Below are 23495 nucleotides of genomic sequence, written 5' to 3'. Positions count from 1 at the left end.
CCTGGACGGTCCAGGTGCCCGGACCAAGAATTTTATTCGGATCACGTCAAATGCAATCCGTTGCAACAGGGATAAAGTTGTATCCCCCTAAAATCACCTGAAACCCTTCCAGGTGCCCCGACCAAGGCTATAAATACAACCCTAGTCCAAATGGTTCACAAGAACACTTGTAAATAATTTCCTTTATCTAGCTTTACATTTTGAGTGTTGTAACTACTGTAAGAGACTTCTTCGCCTAAAGGAGACTTTGATAGTAAGTTTCAGCTTACTTGGATTAATAACCTCTCCAGTTTTTTCTTTCTAGTTTCTTATTTAATTTATGCAAGTGTTAGTTTAATTAAGCTATAATATTTGAGGAAGGTTCGTGTTATTTTTACAGAGCTATGCACCCCCCTCTAGCCGCCCACCAAGGGGCCTACAAGATTATATCATAGTATAGGATACCGAGTATCCAAGTAGATGCTTACTTATTATATAGGATCATACCTATACAATAGTAAGATAATACCATAGTAGAGTATTTTGAGTATCTTACTAGACCCTTGGTTAGTATATCCTATCGACTATTGTCTCCTATTTGTGGTTGAAAGAGTCATCAGCGACCATTAGTATATCATGTCAACCATTGTCTCCCATTCATGGTATAGAGAGTAGTCAGTGATCATGATATATACAACTGCATATGAAACCATTCATGGTAGCAAGTTCGCATGTAGTTCGTAACTAGACAACTACGTATATATCCTATCTGCCCACGGGACCATTCGTGGTAGCAAGTTTGCCCACAGATAGTGATTGTTTACTTATCCTGTCTGCCCACAAGATCATTTTTGGTATAGAGAGTAGTCAGCGATCATGATATATACGACTGCATATGAGACCATTCATGGTAGCAAGTTCGCATGCAGTTCGTAACAAGACAACTACGTATATATCCTATTTGCTCACGGGACCATTCGTGGTAGCAAGTTTGCCCATAGATATTGATTGTTTACTTATCCTGTCTGCCCACAAGATCATTTGTGGTAGTGGGTTCACTGCAAACAGTGACTATTTGTTTACCCTGACTGCCCACGGGACTATCCGTGGTAGAGCATTCTCTTGCGGTCAGTGCTCATTATATACTTGCTATATGTCATTCATGTATTTGTTCGTGCAGGTTGGGATGTACCATATGTACTCCCGATTTATTAGTCACACCTGGTTAAACTAGTTAGTAGATGAGTTTGTAGTTAGTTATGCTTCATTAGTGGTTGAACATATTGACTCTTTTATTGTTATAGTAAGCACTTCATCTAAGACTGCATTATTTGATCTTCTGTCAGTATATTATTTATGCACTATTTTCTTCTATCCACTGAGTATTTTATACTCACTATCCATTGTTTTTCTTTGATCCTCTAGGTTAGCAGATAGAGGATGTGTGTCGCTCAGAGGTCCTGGCTACCAGTCTCACTTGAGTTCATATTTTTGAGTTTCAATTTCTATATAAGTTGTTAGTTTACTTTCCAATTCTTATAGTTTGGATTTTCTCTTTGTATCGAATGTTTATGTCATCGGTTATGCTTTTGGTTAATTTAATATGTCCACATGTGCATGCATACATACATGCATTATCATTATTAGCTAGTTGCGTTGGCTTTAAATGATTTGATATCGATTATTTCATAAATTATCACTAGGGGGTACTGTCCACTATGGAGGACAAGTATACCCTCGGGGCATGATAAGAAAACCCTTTCATTTTCCTTTTATTCAAGTGGCAGAACAGTGAACAGGTTGTCTGGGGATTTTTTTCTAGGGTTCATGTTTTATCTTCTCTCCTGCTCATGTTTCCTTCCTCGATGCCCCCTTCCCTGATTCCACGATTCTCTCCAAGCGAAGACGGATGGTAGCATCTCCAGCAGACCCCTATGAGCGGCGACAACATCTTCACGGTGACATCTCTAATGGAGTGGTTTTGCTCCAAGCGGTGAGGTTCCCTTCATCTCCATCCCAATTCAACAAAAGGCGGTGGCTCCTAATTAGGACTTTCTTGATGGCAGAGTGGTTCTTCTCCAGTAAGGCATCCCTTTTCCATCTCTTCCTTAGTGGAGGTTCTTCTGTGTATGGCGTTGCGAAAGTAAAGGACTCCAAGGAGGAAGCCGGTTGTGTACATCTTCTCCGACGAGCCTTTCTAAATCCATCACTGAGCTCTACGGTGTTTCCCCTGTAGATGTGGTTTATGGAAGTAGGAGATTATAGAAATCTCAATGCGGGCATCCTTCCCTAACAGAAGCTTCACCAGCCTCACTGTACCTTCATCCCAACTTTTAGCAGAACTCACTCAAGCAAATCTAGCACTATGCTGTTGTGGAGCCCTTCTTCTGTGGGCGGGGTTGCGAAAGAAGAAGACTCCTCCATTTCAGTGAGCAATTCCACTCCAATTCTAGTAAAAAACTTTACTGTTCATGATTAGCGGTTAGTCATTTGTGTTGCTATTCACTGGCATTGGTGGTTCCATCTTCAGGCCTCCGTGTGATGGCAGGTGTAGTCGATTGAAGTTGATAGTGGAAGAGTGGTTTGGATAGTTTAGCTACTTTCTTATTTGATTGTTTCAGGTTTGGTTAATTTAGTTTCTTTTCTTATTTGATTGTTTCATGTTTAGTTGTTATCCATGTTAGATTTGTTAGTTGTGGAATTCTGTTAGATTTCACTATGCATGATTGTTAATTCTGTATCATAGTGTGACAATGTGATGTAAGTTATCAATTATGCATAGTAGATTTTGTTTAATTGCTGTTAAGTTCGTTTAGTTCAATTACACTTGTTTTAGTATTGTTTTTCCTTTATGTATGTTTGTGTTGTTTATTCTATTTTTTATGTTATGTTTATTGATAGATATGGGTAACAATGCGGTACAAGTTTGTCTTCAATAGTTAGATAGGATTTTATTTTCATTTCTCACAAATTATTTCTGTTGATGATGTTATCTATAACATAGGGTGATACTGTGCTATAGGTTCATTATTGATGGTTAGATAGGATTTCATTTATTGCATTAGAATTAGAGAACAACCACCAAAAATAAAATCCCATTGTTCGATTCCATCTGGAAGCAAACATCCTATCATTGGTTCCATGTGAGAGACTACTCGGTCCTCTACTATACTATCTTAGTGTAGATTAAGGGGTTTTGGTTGATTAGAAATTAATAAATATGATTTTAGCGAGTGGCAGATGCGACTTCTATCAAATTTTGACACCGTTGTCGAGGAACTTAGTGGTGTTCATTTATTTTTAAATTGTACATTAGTTTATCATTTTCTTATTCTTGCTTTTCTGTTTTGTTATTTTATTTTTCTTTCGATGTAATTGTTAGTATTCCCTTTGGCTCTCAAACTTTGTAGGTTGAAGGAAAGGGGCGAGGGGAGTAATACTACAACTATGTCATGAATTAAGGCATGTTTAGGCCAAGTTTCATCATTTAGACCACCGTTTTAGTTTTTCAATATTTTTCATTTCATTTTTTTGATTTTATTCTCTCTTATTTTTATTTCTTTGGTTGTTATAAAAATTTAAAAATATTATTAGGGCTTAATTATTTCATCTCTTATATGCATGCATTCTATCTTGTATATTTTCCTATGTCTTTTGATTTTATTTGCACGAGTGTTTTAGGTAAGACCAGAAAATATCTTGTATATCACTAGCAGTTTTAGAATTTTAGTGTGATCAGGACCTCAAATTTGTTAAGCAACATGGAGCACAACACTAAAAAGACTCTTGGAGAGTTTTGGACACCAGATTTGTAAGATGATTCATTCTGAATCTGACACTCTGATTTGGAGATAGACTTTCGAGTTATGGAAAATCATTCATCTATTACCAAAATTTCATGGACTTTCTAGTGAGGATCTTAATAGACATCTACAAGAATTGGATATGGTGTGCTCTACATTGAAACCTCATGGTATATCAGAAGAAGACATCAAACTTCGAGCATTTCCATTTTCATTGGCGGATTCAGAAAAAGATTGGTAGTACTATCTCCCACCAAATTCTATCACTAGCTGGTTCAAGATGAAGAAATTATTTTTGGCAAGGTTTTTTCCTGTTAATAGGACCACAACTATTTGAAAGAGTATTTGTGGAGTCTAACAATTTACAGGAGAATCATTACAACAATATTGGAAGAGATTTAAAGGACTTGTTGCTAGTTTTCCTCAACGCCAGATTAGCGATCAGCTACTGATTATGTACTTCTATGAGGGATTGCTTCCCATGGACAAGAGTATGGTTGATGCAGCTAGTGAAGGGGTTCTAGTTAACAAGACATCTGCTTAGGCTAGATAACTAATTGAGATTATGGCTGTAAATTATCAACAGTATGAGACTAGAACAATGATTGCTAAAGATGTTCATTCCTTTGCTCATGTATTCCTGACCAAGATCCAGTATCATCAACCTGATCCTAAGTATTATTAGATTTATCAGTAGAACATGTATAATTCATTGTCATGATTCAGGTATAGGAACACACAACAAGGTATTTCTGAGTATCCTTAGTATTACTAGCCTTATTTTTAGTACCATTAGTCTGAGCAGGATCTTAAGGAGCAATTGCAACAATTTAGAAAACATAAAGAAACATAGTTCCAGGAAAGGACACATTCATCGACATAGTTACAATTGCTATCAGATCAACCTACTACATCAATTTTTGAGGAGATGGATTGTAGAGTTTGTGCTATTCTTGACCTTAATTCTGCTACTCTATAGGACTCTTCTAGTTTTTTGTATCATAATGTTGTAGTTGATTTTGATAATATTGTTATTGATGATATTGCAATTCCAAATATTCTTGATGTTGCAGGTGTTGTTGATAATAATGCAAGTATAGAGACTTGTGCTATGGAGACAAAATCCCAAGAATCGCTTCATTTGATTACACTACTACATAAGCCAGTTGAGTCTACCATTGCACTTAGTGACGATGGAAGTGTAGGGATGACCCAAGAATCATTTATTTTGATTGCAATACTACTAGAATCAGATCCTTCACCTGATCAAGATGATACTATATTCATTATTCTAGACCCTCTAGGTATCTTTCTGTATGATAAGTTTAATATTTATTTAGAATTTTAAGAAAAGTACATGGAAGTAATTCATTCTGATTTTATTAGATGTGACACATCTTTCAATTCATGCTCTATTAATATGACTATTATTTATAGTCCATATGACACAGCATGCGTGTAGGAATTGCATCCTCTTTTTAGTGCACAAGATTTCTACAGACATTTCATTGGCAGTCAATCATGTAAGGATGCATTCTATCAATTGAAGAAGGCCCTAACTTTGTATGTAATAATGAAGCTTTTGGAGTGAACACTCCAACTGAACCATCTTCAACCACCAAAGAGAATTTTTAAGGTGTCGATAGTGAAGGGAGCGGTCCTCACCTCACCTACATTCATCCCACTTCCAGATTGGCTTTTGAAACTGAATCGACTCTGATCACCATAAATTCAGGGGAGTCTATTCCATCTCACTTTTTCTTTTTCTTTTTGCTTGTATATATTTCTTTGCTTTATTTTCTTTTGCTTAGTAGTTCATTTTTAGTTTGTCTTGTCAATTTTCATAATAAATTCCCTATATATTATTTTTATCATTTTAGAAATTGTGAAAGCTAGTTAAATTTGATTATCAAGTTGGAGATTTATTGTCATGATTGGATTCTTGGATTACATGTGGTTATAATTTGGTGATGGATTTCATGTTGGTAGATTGAGATGATAATTTTGGTATACCTAGTGAGGATTTTCTAAGCCTATTATTTTCATTTATGTGTGATGCACTTGTAGTTAATGTTACTCTAGAACTTGCTTAATTCTTTCAAGAGAACATTATCATAGGATTGCATGATTTTTATGATGGCTATCTCACTAGCTTTTATTCATTCCTTTTGTTATCACATGTTGCTTGAATAATTCCCTTATCTTTAGTCATGTCATTCTTTCTCTCTTCCATTGATTTCACTTTCTTACATATTCAGATGTGGATATTTTGGATGTTGCATGATGAGTGTTTTGCCCGGGATGGACAAAAATTTAAGTGTGGGGGTGAGGAATAACTTAATAGAATTTAGGAGAGGTATAGGTGAACCATACTTGATCACCACTGGTAAGTCATACTATTTATCTGTTTTATTTGAGCTATTAATAATGATGCATAGGAAGGTATTGCATGATATGTTAAATAAAAAAATTAATAATAATAAATTGAAACACAAAAATGAAAAGATAAAGAAAAAAAGGAAAAAAAAATTTAAAAAAAAAAGTGAAAAGAAAGAAAAAGCTGAACAAAATGAAAAAAATAGAAAAAAAAGTGAAAAGAAAAAAATGCTTTGACATGTCATGTATTTTAAACTTATTTGTGGTAGAATTTTTTGTAAGTGACAATCTTTATTGTAGCAATATTGAGATATTATTGTATATCATGAGTAAATTTTTATTGAAAAGCTTTAGTAGGGGTTATTTACATGTTTATTGAATTGTGAAAACTAGTTTGGAAGTTGCATGAGATACTTTTTGGACATTGTTTTCTTGTACTCATCTATGTAGTATTCCATTATGTCCATGTCTTCCACCATTACTTTGCTTTATCTTCCTCATTTCTTTTCTTATACTATCATTTGCTTTGATTCATATTTCTTTTACCTCATAAATAAGCCTTTATTATTTTATTGTGCATTCTTATGTATATGATAGTGGTGAAGATTAGAAGAAAAGCAAGCATATGGTAGTGCATGAACCATGAGTAGCTTGAGTGAGCTCCACTATTGCATGATTTTCAGAGGAGATCCACCATCATTTATCTTGTGAGGTTTAATTTGTTATTATTTCCAGTTTATCTAATATAGATTGAAGTTATTATATCTGTTAATCAGTGTATGAATTGAATCCATGATTGCTTGGGTCATTCGAATTTAACAATCATAGATAACTTTCTTTTGACTATTTTCTAAGCATGATTGAGAATTGCTAAGAGAATGCATCTTTAGTTATTTTTATTATTTTGTTTACTTGATCAAGACGAGCAAGAATAAATGTGGGGAGAGTTGATAACTAGTATTTTTATCTATTATTGTGACTCTTATTCTTTGCATTTTTACCTTCTTGTATGATAAATTTGGTGTTAATATCATGTTTTATGAGTATAAATTTATTTTGGACTTAATTATAAATTTTCTACAAATTATGGAGTTTAATCTCATTTTTTAGTGTGGTTTAGTTGGAAATCTAAAGAGCCATGGATTATGATCGAGTCGGATAGAATTTGGCTTGATTTGGAGGTCGAATGGGGGAAATCAAGCAGAAACACTATGAACCATTGATCCAAATCAAGAGAGATCTTATTCCTTCACTTAGATATAACATCTTGCATTGATCCAGATCTAAAATGATATGGACCATTGGATCCAAGCAAGAAGGCAACTTGATCCGGACCACTCATCAACTAGATCAAATGGCCAAATCTTCATCCATCTCCCTCCCCCTCACAAGCAAGGACGGCTTAGATCGAAGGAGGAAAACCCTTCATTTCTCTTTTGTTCAAGCGGCGGAACAGTGAACAGGTTGGCTTGAGATTTTTTTCTAGGGTTTACATTTTATTCTCTCCTACACATGTTCTCTTCCCCAATGCCCCTTCCCGATTCTGCGATTCTCTCTAAGCGGTGACAAACGATAGCATCTTCGGTAGACCCATGTGAATGGTGACAGTATCTTCACTGTGACACGTTCGGTGGAGTGGTTTTGCTCCAAGTGGCGAGGTTCCCTTCATCTCCATCCCAATTCAACAAAAGGTAGTGGCTTCTAATTAGGGCTTTCTTGATGGCAGAGTGGTTCATCTCTTCCTCAGTGGAGGTTCTTCTATGGACGGTGTTGCGAAAGCAAAAGACTCCAAAGAGGAAGCTGGTTGTCTACATCTTATCTAGCAAGCTTTTCTGAATCCATCACTAAGCACTATGGTGTTTCCCCTGCAGACGTGGTTTACAGAAGTAGGAGATTCCAGCAATCTCAGTGTGGGCATCCTTCCACAGTAGAAGCTTCACTAGCCTCGTTGTACCTTCATCCCAATTTCCGACAGAACTCACTCAAGAAAATCCAGCACTTTGCCACTATAGAGCCCTTCTTCTATGGACGAGGTTATGAAAGCAGGAGACTCCTCTATTTCAAGGAGCAATTCCATTCCAATTCCAGTCGAAAACTTCACTGTTCGTGATCAACGGTCAATCGTTTATGTTACTGTTCACCGACATTGGCGTTTCCATCTCCGGGCCTCCGTGTGATGGTGGGGGTAGTCGATTGGAGTTGATCATGGAAGAGTGGTTTGAATATATTAGCTACTTTCTTATTTGATTGTTTCATGGCTGGTTAATTTAGTTTCTTTTCTTGTTTGATTGTTTCATGTTTAATTGTTATCCATGTTAGATTTGTTAGTTATGGAATTCTGTTAGGTTTCACTATGCATGAGTGTTAATTCTGTATCATAGTGTGGCAAGGTGATGTAGGTTATCAATTATGCGTAGTTAGGTTTTGTTTAATTGTTGTTAAGTTCATTTAGTTCAATTACACTTGTTTTATTATTGGTTTTCCTTTATGTATGTTTGTTCTATTTATTCTTTTTTTTTATATGTTATGCCTATTGATAGATGTGCTTATGTCATAGGGTGACAATACGGTGCAAATTTGTTTTTGATAGTTAGATAGGATTTTAGTTTCATTTCTTGTAAATTATTTTTGTTGATGATGTTATCTGTAGCATAGGGTGGCATTGTGTTATAAGTTCATTATTGCTGGCTAGATAGTATTTCATTTATTACATTAGAATTAGATAACAACCCCAAAAACAAAACCCCATTGTTTGATCCCATCTGAAAGCAAATGTCATATAATTGGTTTGACATGAGAGACGACCCGATCTTCTACTATACTACCTTAGTGTAGATTAAGAGGCTTTGGTTGATTAGAAATTAATTAATTTTATTTGAGCGAGTGACAGAAGTTTCCCATCAGTCCTTTGCACTTGTTTTTTTTTCTTTAGTCTTTAGTTTCGGACAGTTGTCTTTAATGTGTCATTCTTGATAGTTATAGCACCAAACTTTTCATTTGCTTCATAGAAGCTTTTTAGCCCGTGACTTGTTAAACTTATTAGTCTTAAGGAACTTACTAAACTTCCTTACCATAAAGGTTGTTTTGTCTTCGTCGAGTGATGTATCGGAATCTAAGTAGTCTTTCTGATTAGCTATTTGTGCTAAGTTTTGAATTGGTTCCTTTTCCTTTTTTAGACTTGTGCATCTCGACTAATGTAATTTGAAAATGATTTTTTTTAATGTGCTTACCTCGAGGTCTTTGGAGATGTAAAATGAGTCTACTATTAACGTCCACTCGGGTGTTCTTGGAAAAGCGTTTAAAGTGTATCTTAGTGAATCTCGGTTTATTGTCATTTCTTCGAGATTTGTGAGTCCGGTGATGATCTCCTTGATTCTTGTGTGTAGATAAGCGACTGTTTCTTCTTTTTCCATTCGGAGGTTACTGTGTTGGTTTTGGAGTAGATCTCATTTTGCAAGTTTGGCCTTTGAGGTCTCTTCATGCAATTCCAAAAACTTCTGATGCATATAACCCGCAAGTGCATGGTTGTCGTCAAGTAATAAAAATATCGATTCCACAGAGACTATTGATTAAGCACTAATTGAGTTCACACGATAAGTTATCTAGACAATCGAAGGTGGTTTTGGTCATGAACACAAAGAAAGAAAGAGAGTAGAGAGAGAAGGAAGAGAGTAGAGAGAGAGTAATTAGGGGGAATGATTCTAGGAATTCAATTTCATTATTATACTAGTTAATGTCCGTATGCATTGTTTATCTCCTTATCTCCATGCCTACACTTTATAGGATTTCTAACTAAAGTTTGGCTCAACCCCGTGAACACCTTGCCAGAGAGTTTACCCAATTTATAACGTTATTAAGTAAAGAAGCAATCCTAGAAAGTCTGATTAAAGAGTTACCCTAAGACCTCCCTGGTCATACAATACTAAAGTTATCTAATTTACTTTCTAATGGTCGATTAATGCAACTAAGTAGAAGAGGTAACCTAGAAAGTTCGGTTAAAGGGTTACCCTCTGTCATAGGACTCCCCTGGTCATACAGTTCTAGATTGCATAAGTCACTTCTTAACATTAATTTGGGAGAAATCCTCTAAATTCTAATTAGATACTCCTTTATAGTGAAACAGTCTCCTTGCAATATGATCATCTTAGAAAGTTCGCTTAAAGGGTTACCTCTATCATAGGGCTCCACGATCATATAATCTAGTACTTTTCCTCTACAAAGTGACAAATCTACCACAATCTATATGCATATACCTCACATACATTTCATCAAACACATACAAGGCACAACACATATAGAACATGTCATAAATAGTTCATTGAATAAGGAAATAACATATATATAATTCATACATTAACATCGCATCACAAATACTCCTTACATTCTAAGAATCAGAAGATCAACTCCATTACAATAGAATACAACCAAAAGACAATGAAAGTGACAAACTACAACTCAACATATGGAAATAAAGAAAGGAGATTGCTTATCCTTGAAGCCTAACATCTTTGAAGATGTCCCCTTGCTCCGGAGGTGGACGAATCGTGAAGAATGGTAAAGATTGAAGCTCTAGGGTTCCCCCAAGAGGGGAGTGTTGGTGCGGGAAGCATCCGGCAATCGAACCAGTGTTTTGATAATGGCAAAGGATTCAAAGTTAAGGTTATGTTGTGATCTAACAGTTTGAATGAGCTTCCAGGAAAGTCCTAAGTGTATTTATGCAAAAGTCTTAACTGAGGTTGGGCGGGTGGAAAACCCTAGGGGGTGGTAACCCTATGTCATAGGGGGTGGTAACCCTATGCAGAAAGTCTTGGTGGGTCGAGGGCTTCAGGCAAAAGTCCTAGGGGGTGGTAACCCTAGGTGGAAATTCCTGGTGTCGCGAACCAGGTGGAAGACTAGACGAGTCAGGGAGTGAGCATCCAGCAGAAAGTTCGAAAGCATCGAGTGCTAAGCAAAAGTCCAGTCGAACTGGAGGATCACACTGGCAACAGGTAACTCTCCTGAGTGGAGTAGGTGAGGACGCGTTCCCCATAGAAGGAACAGTAGGCGTCGGGTCAACCCAGGGTTTCCGGTTGGAAATTCAAAGTTAGACCCGGACAATCCAGAGACTGTCAAACACCTTTCTTATCATATTTATGTGTGCTAACCTTGTCTTGCAGGGTATATGTGTATTTTGTGGACTAACATATTGTGTAGGGACAAAAGAGCACACTTCACCTCGGATGAACAGTACCCGAGGCGCCTCCATGGAGCTTAGAGGCGCCTCAGGTACAAGGTGGAGGCTGCTTGCGAGAAGGAGCTGGAGGCGCCTTCATGAGGACTGAAGGTGCCTTGGACCGTAGCTTAGAGGCATCTTGGAGTGGCGTTGAAGGCGCCTTCAGGTGGATAACAAGCAGAGGTCAAAGCCTGATCGACAGCGGCTGAGTCGGGATAAAATCTTGGGTTGGAGGCGCCTTGGAGCTTAATGGAGGTGCCTTGAACACCCTTTATAAGGATGTCTCGAGGCAGCAGTAAAGATATCACCTTCTAAGCCATCTTTGTTCAACGAGCTGCTAATGAGACGTTCCGACGAAGCCACAACTTGACACCGATGACCCGGAGCTCAGAATCTTCAATTTTCTATTGTCGTTGGTATAATTTAGTTATTTCCTTTTTATTGTACTTCATCTTGTAAACACTTTAAATGAAATTATAGCTGTTGCCCAACGTAAACGCTCAACGAGCGTGGGCCTTGGAGTAAGAGTCGCCACAGGCTCCGAACCAAGTAAACGACCTGTGTTAGCGTGTTGTGTTTTCTTTTATTTTCCACTACGTTATCTCGATTAGTTTTAAATCGAACGAAATAGCCACGAGCGATATTCCCCCCCCCTCTTGCGCTTCTCGATCCAACAATTGATATCAGAGCAGGGTCGCTTCGATTTGGTGTAACCACCAATCAAGCAATTATTTTTGTGGTTATTTTCAGTTTTATGGAGTCAATTAGAATTAGCCTAATAGCTACATTCTAATTCTTTTTACGAACCGATTTTTGCTCGAAATTGGTGCAACACCACTCGAGCTCATTATTTTAACCTTTTCCCGCACTACTAATCCAAGACTTAGTCTTGGGACATCTTATTTTTTTTTGTATTTTCATATTAATTAAATGGCCCAGCAAGAAGGATACAGTACCGTTCGTCCCCCGCTCTTCACCGAAGAAGATTTCGGTACTAGAAAGGACGGATGGAAACCTTCCTAAAAATCCAATTCGAGACGTGGATGATCGTCAAGACTGGATTACAACTGCCAACCGACGAAGATGGCAAGCCTACACCCTGCGAGAATTGGGAACTAGCTCTAATCAAGAAGGTGGAAGCCAATGCCAGAGCCACCTGCACCCTCCAATGTGGCTTGACCAAGGAGGAGCTCAACAGAGTTGGACCATTCTCCAGCATAAAAGAGCTATGAGAGAAGCTGATCGAATTCCATGAGGGCACCTCCGACACCAAGGTAAGTAAGAGAGATTTATTATTTAATAAATTATATAATCTCAAAATGCAGGAAAGAGAGACAGCAAGTCAACTCCATGTATGGATTCAAGACATTCTCAACTCCCTCCACGCAATCGGGCAAAAGGTCGAGAACAGAGACATAATAAGGTACGCTCTCAACGCGTTTCCGAGGAGTACATTGTGGGCATCAATGGTAGATGCTTACAAAGTCTCCAAGGACTTATCTTCCATTAGACTAGATGAGTTATTTTCTGAATTCGAACTACATGAGCAGACTAATGCACAACCAACCAAAAAGGGCATTTCTTTGATTGCAGGTACAAGTAGAACACGTGAACCAAGAACATGGTGAAGAACCGAACCAGAGTCGGAGGAAGAACCCGACTCAAACGAAGAAGACAACAAACTAACAACAGAACTTGTGAACCTTGTGAAGAAACTGTACAACAAAAAGAAGGGTTTCAACAAGAGAGACCTAAAGAAGGCAGTACAATCCAAGGAGAGTCAACCAAGCTCAAAAGTCAAGTTTGAGGAAATTTGCTACGGGTGCAATCAGAAGGGGTACATCAAGGCCAAATGCCCAAATCAAAAGGAAGCAAAGAAGCATAGAAAGAAGAAGGTGTTGAAAGCAACTTTTGAGGACTCTTCAGAAGAAGATACCAACAACGAGTTCAACCAGACGAGCCTCCTCACATTGATGGCCCGGGATCAAATCAACGTGTCTGAGAGCGAGAGCGAATCAGAAGCTGAATCAGAAAGAAGCCACGGATCCGTATCCGTTTATGAAGGGCCTAACCCCACTGTAAGTATTCTGTGATTAAATAATTTAGTTAATTATTTATTACGCAAATTAGCAAAATCAAACATTCAGGTCAAATCACTTCTAAAGGAAATAACGATCCTCAAAGAAGTGACTAACTCCAAAACCTTGCTTGACCCAGTTCAGACTGAAAATTCAACTCAAGTCCAAAAGCTTGATGAAGAAAATTCTAGTCTGAAAACTCAGGTCAAGGATTTGGAGAAAACCTTAGAACGGTTTTCTTTGGGGTCCAAGAACCTTGACCTAATTCTTGGGACACAAATAGCTGTTTACAATAGAACTGGCTAGGTTTCAAAACCAAGAAGAAATATTGATCCTATCTATCATTAGTCAACATACCAAATAGGAAACTAGTTCAAGCATTGGTACCCAAGTCCAACTTGGTCAATCAAGTTGGAATTGGTAAGTATTGGGTGCCCAAGGATAAAGTACATTACCTTGATAAATCTTATCGAGGCTATGATCCAGGGGGAGCAAAAAGAAAAATTATTTTAATTAATAAATAAATAAAAATTATCTTAACAAAAAAATAATTAAATAAAAATTATCTTAACAAATAAATAAATAAATAAATAAAAATTCACTTAATAAATAAATAAATAAATAAATAAAAATTATCTTAACAAATAAAATTAAAGGAATATAATTAAAACTTTAAAAACAAGTTAAAAGGAAAATCAATAATGGAGGCTCCATAATAGATGGCACCTCCAAAAGGAATCTACCCGACAGGGTAACCAAAAAGGAACCTACTGTTAGAGTGTATACTAAAAGCCTAGCTTTTGTAAACATTTATTTGTTGAAATAAAAGAATCACATTGGTCAATTTCTATATTTATTTGATAAATATAATTGTTCAATTAATTTATATAGTAGATAACATGGAGTGTGGTGTCACACTCAGAAGATTATGTTGTCGGTTCTCTATAAATTATAAACAGTCGCTCACGACTAAGATGGAAAGGAACAAATCATCAGTATAGTCGTAGTGTAATTAAGTATTAGTTTATCTTGACTAATAAATTACACTGATACAATTTAAGTGTATTGAGTAGGATCATTTAGGTAAGTTCTTTTTGTACTGACTTAGTAAAAGAACTAAACCTTAGTTATTATGGAAGTGTGTACTCTTAATCCTAATATAATAACAAGCACATATATTTAATATTTATTTCTTTGACTTATCAAAGGGTGAGGTTTAGCTCGATAAATCAATATGCCCGATAAGTTGGGAAATGATATTACTTATAGTGTGTGATGTTGATTATAGAAGGAATCTGTGTCCTAGTTATCTAGGTTGAGAATGTCCCCAAGAGGAGCTCATAAGGATTGCCATGTTAAACCCTGCAGGTGGACCTATTCTGACATGACAATAAAGTTGAGTGGTACTACTCTTGGAGCAAGATATTAATTAAGTGAGTTGTCAGTAACTTACTTAATTAGTAGACATTAGTAATCTTAAACACAGGGAGACTAACACACTCATGATAAGAAGGAGCCCATAATATAATTTGGGATTGGTGCGGTAGTGCGGTAATAACTCTCTAGTGGAATGAGTTGTCATCGATGAACTTGAGTTGTGTGTTCGGGGCGAGCACGGGATACTCAAGCTCATCGGAAGGCCAAAACCAATTTCTCCTCTAGGTCCCTGTCGTAGCCTTATTATAACCTCAAGTCCATCCAAATGTAAGGCTCTTCTTGGTGTCGAAGAAGGGGGTCGGACCATTGCTTGGTGACCAAGCAATGGCCAGCCACATCCTCTTATAGGGGCCGGCCCTATAGCTTGGTGACCAAGCTTGTAGGGGCCGGACAAGATTAATTAAAATAGGAGGGGTGTTTTGAATTTTTAAAATCTTCTCTTTGTAGAAAACTATAAGTTTTAAAAGAGAGATTTTAATTTGTAAAAATTTTCCTTATTTGAATTAGGCCACATGTTTTAATAGAGAGTTTTAAAAGTTTTAAAACTTTCCTTTTTTAACCATCCTCATGGTTTAGAAAAAAAGGGAGATAAGTTTTAAAATTAAAATTTTCTATCATCATGTTAAAAAAGGAAATTTTATAAGAGAGTTTTTAAATTTAAAACATGGTTTTAATTTTTTAGAAATTTTCCTTTTTTAACTCCTACTTTAGGAAAGAGAGCTTGTAAAATTTTATAAGAGTTTTCCTCTTGTAAAATTTTTAAAAAAATTATTATTCCTTTCCTAAAACATGGTGGCCGGCCACCTTGCTTGGTGCCCAAGAAAGGGGCCGGCCAAGTTTAATCCTAAACTAAATAGGATTGATTTCAACCATTGATTGATGATTGATTCAATCAAGAGGAAAGAAAAGGAAAAATAAAAAGGGAAAAGGAAAAACTCTTGGATGATTTTATTTTTTGTAAAAGGTTTTTCCTTATTTGCCTTGGGCAAGTAATATAAAAGAAGGGGTGAGGGGGCTTCATGAGACACAACTCTTATTCTTTTGCTTGGGTGATCTCTTGGTGGCCGGCCCTCTCCTTTCTCCCTTTCCCTTTGCTCTCTTCTCCTTGGTGGTGGTGGTGGTCGAATTCTAGAGGAAGAGGAAGGACTCTTTTGGGTGGTGTTCATCTTGGAGGATCGTCGCCCACACGATGTCCAAGGCGAGGCGAGGAATACGACAGAAGATCTCGAGGTCATTAGTTTACAAAGAGAAGGTATAACTAGTATTTTTCTTCCGCATCATGCTAGTTATTTTCCTTTGTATGAATTCTAAATACAAGAGGCAATTAGATCTAGTTTAATCGAATTTTTTTTTCGATTTTGTGTTTTCTTCTTTTTCGAATTTGTGATTCGATTGTTCTTTTTGGTTAACCTAGAGTTATTTAAGGAAATAAATATTAGCTTTCCTTAAAAGGCTTTGCCTAGGCGGTGGTGGTTGCTCCCATATCCAAGAAGGCCATGTGCCTCGCCATGCAGTCCTGGAAGCCAATTTTGGAAATTAATATTTATGGAATTAATAATCTAGGTAGATTTGAATCAATAGTGTTAAGTTCCGCTTGCGATTCAAATCTAAACCATTAAGAACATATAAGATAAATTTGCAATCAATGATGTTTAGTTCCGTCTGCGATTCCCAATTTAACTTCTAAAGAACACAATAGGTTATTTAAGGAAAGGTTCGACACTTGTACAAAATTTTTTGTACAGTGGAACCGGTACGTTTTCTTAGGTTTAACCAACAATTGGTATCAGAGCTAGGGTTTGCCTCTGTGTATTTTTAGAATTCAAATAGGTTATGCACATGTCATACATAATTTAGGCAAGAAAATAGTAGGATGTGCTAACTCTTTGGTTGCATGCTTCAACTATTATGGCTTATTGATATTGTGTGTGATTGGACCCTTGGACACGTCAAGGGCATTATTTGTGTGCATGATTGTATGTATAAAATACAACAGGAGCTGTATTTTTTTTTAGAATTTTATTTTTGTTCGATCTAGAATACATGTACATTCCCTCGTGGAATATAGGATCGATATATGTAAAATTTTATTTTTGTTGCAGATCAGATTCTTGCGAGGCGTGGTACTTTTGGAGCACCAGAGGCGCAGCGGAATAAGAAGCAAGATGGATGCGACAACTTGACCTGATGGCGGTGGCTAAAGATAGCAGCAGCTAGGGTTGGAGCATACTGAAGATAGTGATGGAAAAGACCATAATAGTTGGAAAATTAATTTCCAAATTTATTGTTTTTATTTACTGTGATGTTTATATGCATGTGAAGTATGCTAGGATAAGTTAAAAATCCTCATTTTTAAATAACTAAGTGTGAGAGGGATTTAAATAAATCCCATGGTCTCCATTACTGGTTTGTAAGTGATGCAACAAGCCTGCGTGTTGGCTCTGAGTGCCTCCCTCCACAACGGATGGGTTTGTTACAGATCACTAGATCAAACTTCCTTTTATAGATGGTTATAGGAAATTATTTAGGAGCGTGTGATCTTCTCCAACTGAAGGGGCACAATCCTATTTAATGGACTTAGTATCAAGTAATGATATACACTTAGATGCATTCAATAGTATCCTCCCCAACAGAGTCACTGCTATTGTCTTGTGTGACCAAAGTGAAACCAACTATTAATTTTATTTGTCATAAAGTTAGGATGACAAGATAATAAAATTAATGGGTCACACCCTCCTCTTACAAATGATGAATTTGTATACGTCCACACTAACGTGACATGCAATATTCACGGTGATTTGAGGTGTTGGTTAATTTAAAATAGTATTGTTTGAGGAATCAATATTATTCTAAATTTAGAGTCTTGACCAAAGTTTATTTTTGTGATTCTTAGGATGACTTTCAACCCACTAGCCATTATACTGAAAGAGAACAAACTTACTGGTCCCAACTATATTGATTGGAAAAGAAACCTTGACATAGTTCTTACTGCTAAAAGCTATAAGTTTGTACTGACTGAGGCTTGCCCTGATACACCTGATGGTGACTCTACCCCAGAGGAGATTGAGTATCATAAACAATGGGTAAAAGCTGATGAGATGGCGCGGTGTTACATTTTGACATCTATGTCAAATGTATTGCAACATCAGCATCAAGATTTACCAATAGCTTATGATATAATGAACAATCTCAAAGAACTCTTTGGGCACCAGAGTCGGACTACTAGGTAAGAGGCGATGAGGAAGCTAATGACAGCCACCATGACTGAGGGGACACCCGTAAGGGATCATATCCTCAAAATGATGGCTTATCTGAATGAAATACAAGTCCTTGGAGGAGAAATCGATGGGGAAACCCAGGTCGATATAATTCTCCAAATGCTACCCAGAAGTTTTGAGCAGTTCCGCCTGAACTATAACATGAACAAAAGAGAGTATACGTTGGCGGAACTTCTGACAGAACTACAGGCAGCAGAAGGAATATTTCGTCACAGTTCTCAGATTCACTATGCTGAAAATGGTTCTACTTCTAAGTCGAAAGGCAAGAAGAAGAAGAAACAGGTCTTTTCAGCAAAGAAGGTGAATAAACCTCAGAGTACAGGACAGAAAGATGGAATGAAGAAGCAAAAGGGCAAGTGCTTCATCTGCAAGCAGTCTGGACATTGGAAAGTGGGCTGTCCTCGTAGGAACCAGAACAATAAAGGTATATCTCATACTCTAGTTGTTGAAACATGTTTAGCAGTGTTATCTACCAGCACTTGGTGTGTAGATACGGGAGCCACTGATCATGTCTGTAATTCTTTGCAGGGGTTCCAGGAAACCCGACGACTATTTGATGGAGAGATAACTATCTACATGGGCAATGCTACTAAGGTGGCGGCTGTTGCAGTGGAAGACATCTACTTATCTTTTGATAGGAGTAGAATTTTGGTTTTAAGAAATTGTCTTTATGTACCCAGTTTTAGAAAGAATTTAATTTCAGTTTCTAAACTGTATTTGGATGGATATTCAGTTTCTTTTAGTAACAATGTGGTTATAAAGAGAAATAAGGTGATTATCTATTCTGGTGTATTGGTTGGCAATTTATACACTTTAAATCTAATTTCTCCCACAAAGCAAAATATGGAAATTAATAACACATCTTCTAACTCTAAAAAGAGAAAAGAACCTTCGGAAATGAACCAAACATATCTTTGGCATCTAAGGCTTGGACATATTAATTTAAGTAGGATTCAAAGGCTTATAGCCGATGGACTATTGAGTTCATTAGAGTTGGAAAACTTTCCAACATGTGAATCTTGCTTGGAAGGTAAAATGACCAAGAGACCTTTTAAGGCCAAGGGGTATAGAGCCAAAGATGCGTTAGAACTGGTTCATTTTGATTTGTGTAGTCCTATGTCTATCCAGGCAAGAGGAGGTTATGAATACTTCGTCTCCTTTATAGACGATTATTCAAGATACGGATACATTTACCTAATGTGCCGCAAGTCTGAATGCTTTGACAAGTTCAAAGAATATAGGGCTGATGTGGAGAAACGTCTTGGTAAAAGTATCAAGACACTACGGTCTGACCGTGGTAGCGAATTCCTCTTTGGAGAGTTTAGGAATTACTTATCAAAGGTCGGGATTCAATCCCAATTATCTGCACCTGGTACACCCCAGCAGAATGGTGTGGCAGAACGAAGGAATAGGACTCTTATGGAAATAGTTAGATCAATGATGAGTTATTCAGAATTACCGAATTCGTTTTGGGGATATGCTTTAGAAACAACAGTGTACATTCTGAATATGGTACCTTCTAAAACAGTTCCTTATACTCCCATGGAATTATGGAATGGGCGCAAGCCTAGTCTGAATCATATCCGGATATAGGGTAGTCCAGCACATGTGCTGAAGGGAGATACTGACAAGTTGGAATCACGTACAGAAGTTTGTCTGTTTGTGGGATATCCTAAGGGAACGAAAGGTGGTTTGTTTTATAATCCTAAAAATCAGAAGATCATTGTTAGCACCAATGCTCGATTTTTAGAAGAATATTATGTAACAAACCATAAGCCCATGAGTGAAATAGTTCTAGAAGAAATTAGAGAGGACACATCAACTTCAGTACCAACAGTACAAGATGAAGTACCACAAGAGACTGCAACACGTGTCACACATGATACACAACCACAGACGGTGCCTCGTCGTAGTGGGAGGGTTGTAAGACAACCTGAGAGATTCATGTTTTTGGGAGAGTCTTCGGACTTGATCCCGGGTAAACATGAACCTGATCCCCGGACATATGATGAAGCACTCCAGGATATAGATACAGTATCTTGGCAAAAGGCAATGAATTCTGAGATAGAGTCTATGTACTCTAATAAGGTCTGGGAGCTTGTAGAACCACCTGATGGTGTAAAAGCCGTTGGATGTAAGTGGATCTACAAAAGGAAAAGAGGGACAGATGGGAAGGTAGAAACCTTCAAAGCAAGGCTTGTTGCGAAAGGGTATACTCAGAAAGAGGGAATCGACTATGAGGAGACTTTTTCGCTGGTAGGCATGCATAAGTCTATCCGGATACTCTTATCCATTGCTGCTCATATGGATTATGAGATTTGGCAAATGGATGTCAAGACAGCTTTCCTTAACGGAAGTCTTGAAGAAAACATCCATATGAAGCAACCATAAGGGTTCATTGAAAAAGGCAAAGAGCATCAAGTGTGCAAGCTTAATCGGTCCATTTACGGATTGAAGCAAGCTTCAAGATCTTGGAACATCCGGTTTAATGAAGTAATCTAGTCATTTGGATTTATTCAGTGTCCGAATGAGTCTTGTGTATACAAGAAGTGTAACAGAAATGTGGTGGTATTTCTTGTACTATACGTAGATGATATTTTGTTAATTGGCAACAATGTCAAGGTATTATCGGACGTAAGGGTATGGTTGTCCAAACAATTTGATATGAAGGACTTAGGAGAATGTGCACACATTCTTGGGATCAAAGTTATAAGGGATCGCAAGAAAATAATGTTGTATCTATCCCAAGCTTTATATATAGATACAATCCTTGCTCGTTTTAGCATGCAAAACTCCAAGAAAGGTTTCTTACCTTTTAGGCATGGAGTAGCCTTATCTAAAGAGATGTCCCCAAAGACATTAAAGGAGATTGAGAACATGAAGGCAGTTCCTTATGCATCGGCTGTAGGAAGCCTTATGTATGCAATGTTGTGTACGAGACCTAATATCTGTTTTGTCGTAGGTATGGTTAGCAGATATCAGAGTAACCCTGGACAAGGGCATTGGACTGCGGTAAAGCATATATTAAAGTACCTGAGAAGGACTAGAGATTATATGCTAGTTTACCAAGCAAATGATTTGCTCCCTGTGGGTTACACGGATTCGGACTTCCAATCAGATAGGGACAATAGTAAGTCAACATCAGGCTATGCGTTTACTCTAGGAGGTGGAGCCATTGCATGGAGGAGTGTTAAGCAGAAATGCGTCTCGGACTCAACCATGGAAGCTGAGTATGTTGCAGCCTCTTAGGCAACAAAAGAAGCCGTATGGCTCAGGAACTTTTTAATGGACTTAGATGTGATTCCTGGTTTGCCCAAGATCATCACAATTTATTGTGATAATAGCGGTGCAGTTGCAAACTCGAAGGAACCACGAGCTCATAAAGCAAGTACACATATAGAACGCAAGTACCACCTGATACGAGACATCGTCAAGCGAGGAGAAGTTGTCGTCGCAAAGATTGCATCAGAAGATAACCTAGCAGATCCTTTCACAAAGGTCCTTCCGGCGAAAGCTTTTGATCGGCATGTGGAGGGGATGAGAATCAGATGTAAGGCAACAAATATGACAGCTTAGTCTTTTAGTATAAGTGGGAGATTGTTAGAGTGTATACTAAAAGCCTAGCTTTTGTAAACATTTATTTGTTGAAATAAAAGAATCACATTGGTCAATTTCTATATTTATTTGATAAATATAATTGTTCAATTAATTTATATAGTAGATAACATGGAGTGTGGTGTCACACTCAGAAGATTATGTTGTCGGTTCTCTATAAATTATAAACAGTTGCTCGCGACTAAGATGGAAAGGAACAAATCATCAGTATAGTCGTAGTGTAATTAAGTATTATTTATCTTGACTAATAAATTACACTGATACACTTTAAGTGTATTGAGTAGGATCATTTAGGTAAGTTCTTTTTGTACTGACTTAGTAAAAGAACTAAACCTTAGTTATTATGGAAGTGTGTACTCTTAATCCTAATATAATAACAAGCACATATATTTAATATTTATTTCTTTGACTTATCAAAGGGTGAGGTTTAGCTCGATAAATCAATATGCCCGATAAGTTGGGAAATGATATTACTTATAGTGTGTGATGTTGATTATAGAAGGAATCTGTGTCCTAGTTATCTAGGTTGAGAATATCCCCAAGAGGAGCTCATAAGGATTTCCATTATAAACCCTGCAGGTGGACCTAGTCCGACATGACAATAAAGTTGAGCGGTAGTACTCTTGGAGCTAGATATTAATTAAGTAAGTTGTCAGTAACTTACTTAATTAGTGGACATTCGTAATCTTAAACACAGGGAGACTAACACACTCATGATAAGAAGGAGTCCATAATGTAATTTGGGATTGGTGCGGTAGTGCGGTAATAACTCTCTAGTGGAATGAGTTGTTATCGATGAACTTGAGTTGTGTGTTCGGGGCGAGCACGGGATACTCAAACTCATCGGAAGGCCAAAACCAATTTCTCCTCTAGGTCCCTGTCGTAGCCTCATTATAGCCTCAAGTCCATCCAAATGTAAGGCTCTTCTTGGTGTCCAAGAAGGGGGCCGGACCATTGCTTGGTGACCAAGCAATGGCCGGCCACATCCTCTTATAGGGGCCGACCCTATAGCTTGGTGACCAAGCTTGTAGGGGCCGGCCAAGATTAATTCAAATAGGAGGGGTGTTTTGAATTTTTAAAATCTTCTCTTTATAGAAAACTATAAGTTTTAAAAGAGATATTTTAATTTTTAAAAACTTTCCTTATTTGAATTAGGCCACATGTTTTAATAGAGAGTTTTAAAAGTTTTAAAACTTTCCTTTTTAAACCATCCTCATGGTTTAGAAAAAAAGGGAGATAAGTTTTAAAATTAAAATTTTCTATCATCATGTTAAAAAAGGAAATTTTATAAGAGAGTGTTTAAATTTAAAACATGGTTTTAATTTTTTAGAAACTTTCATTTTTTAACTCCTACTTTAGGAAAGAGAGCTTGTAAAATTTTATAAGAGTTTTCCTCTTGTAAAATTTTAAAAAAAATTATTATCCCTTTCCTAAAACATGGTGGCCGGCCACGTTGCTTGGTGCCCAAGAAAGGGCCCAGCCAAGTTTAATCCTAAACTAAATAGGATTGATCTCAACCATTGATTGATGATTGATTCAATCAAGAGGAAAGAAAAGGAAAAATAAAAAGGGAAAAGGAAAAACTCTTGGATGATTTTATTTTTTGTAAAAGGTTTTTCCTTATTTGCCTTGGGAAAGTAATATAAAAGAAGGGGTGAGGGGACTTCATGAGACACAACTCTTATTCTTTTGCTTGGGTGAACTCTTGGTGGCCGTC

This window comes from Zingiber officinale, chromosome 1A (genome assembly GCF_018446385.1).
Source record: "Zingiber officinale cultivar Zhangliang chromosome 1A, Zo_v1.1, whole genome shotgun sequence".
In the NCBI taxonomy this organism is placed as follows: Eukaryota; Viridiplantae; Streptophyta; class Magnoliopsida; order Zingiberales; family Zingiberaceae; genus Zingiber; species Zingiber officinale.
Note: the sequence above shows the minus strand (reverse complement) of the source record.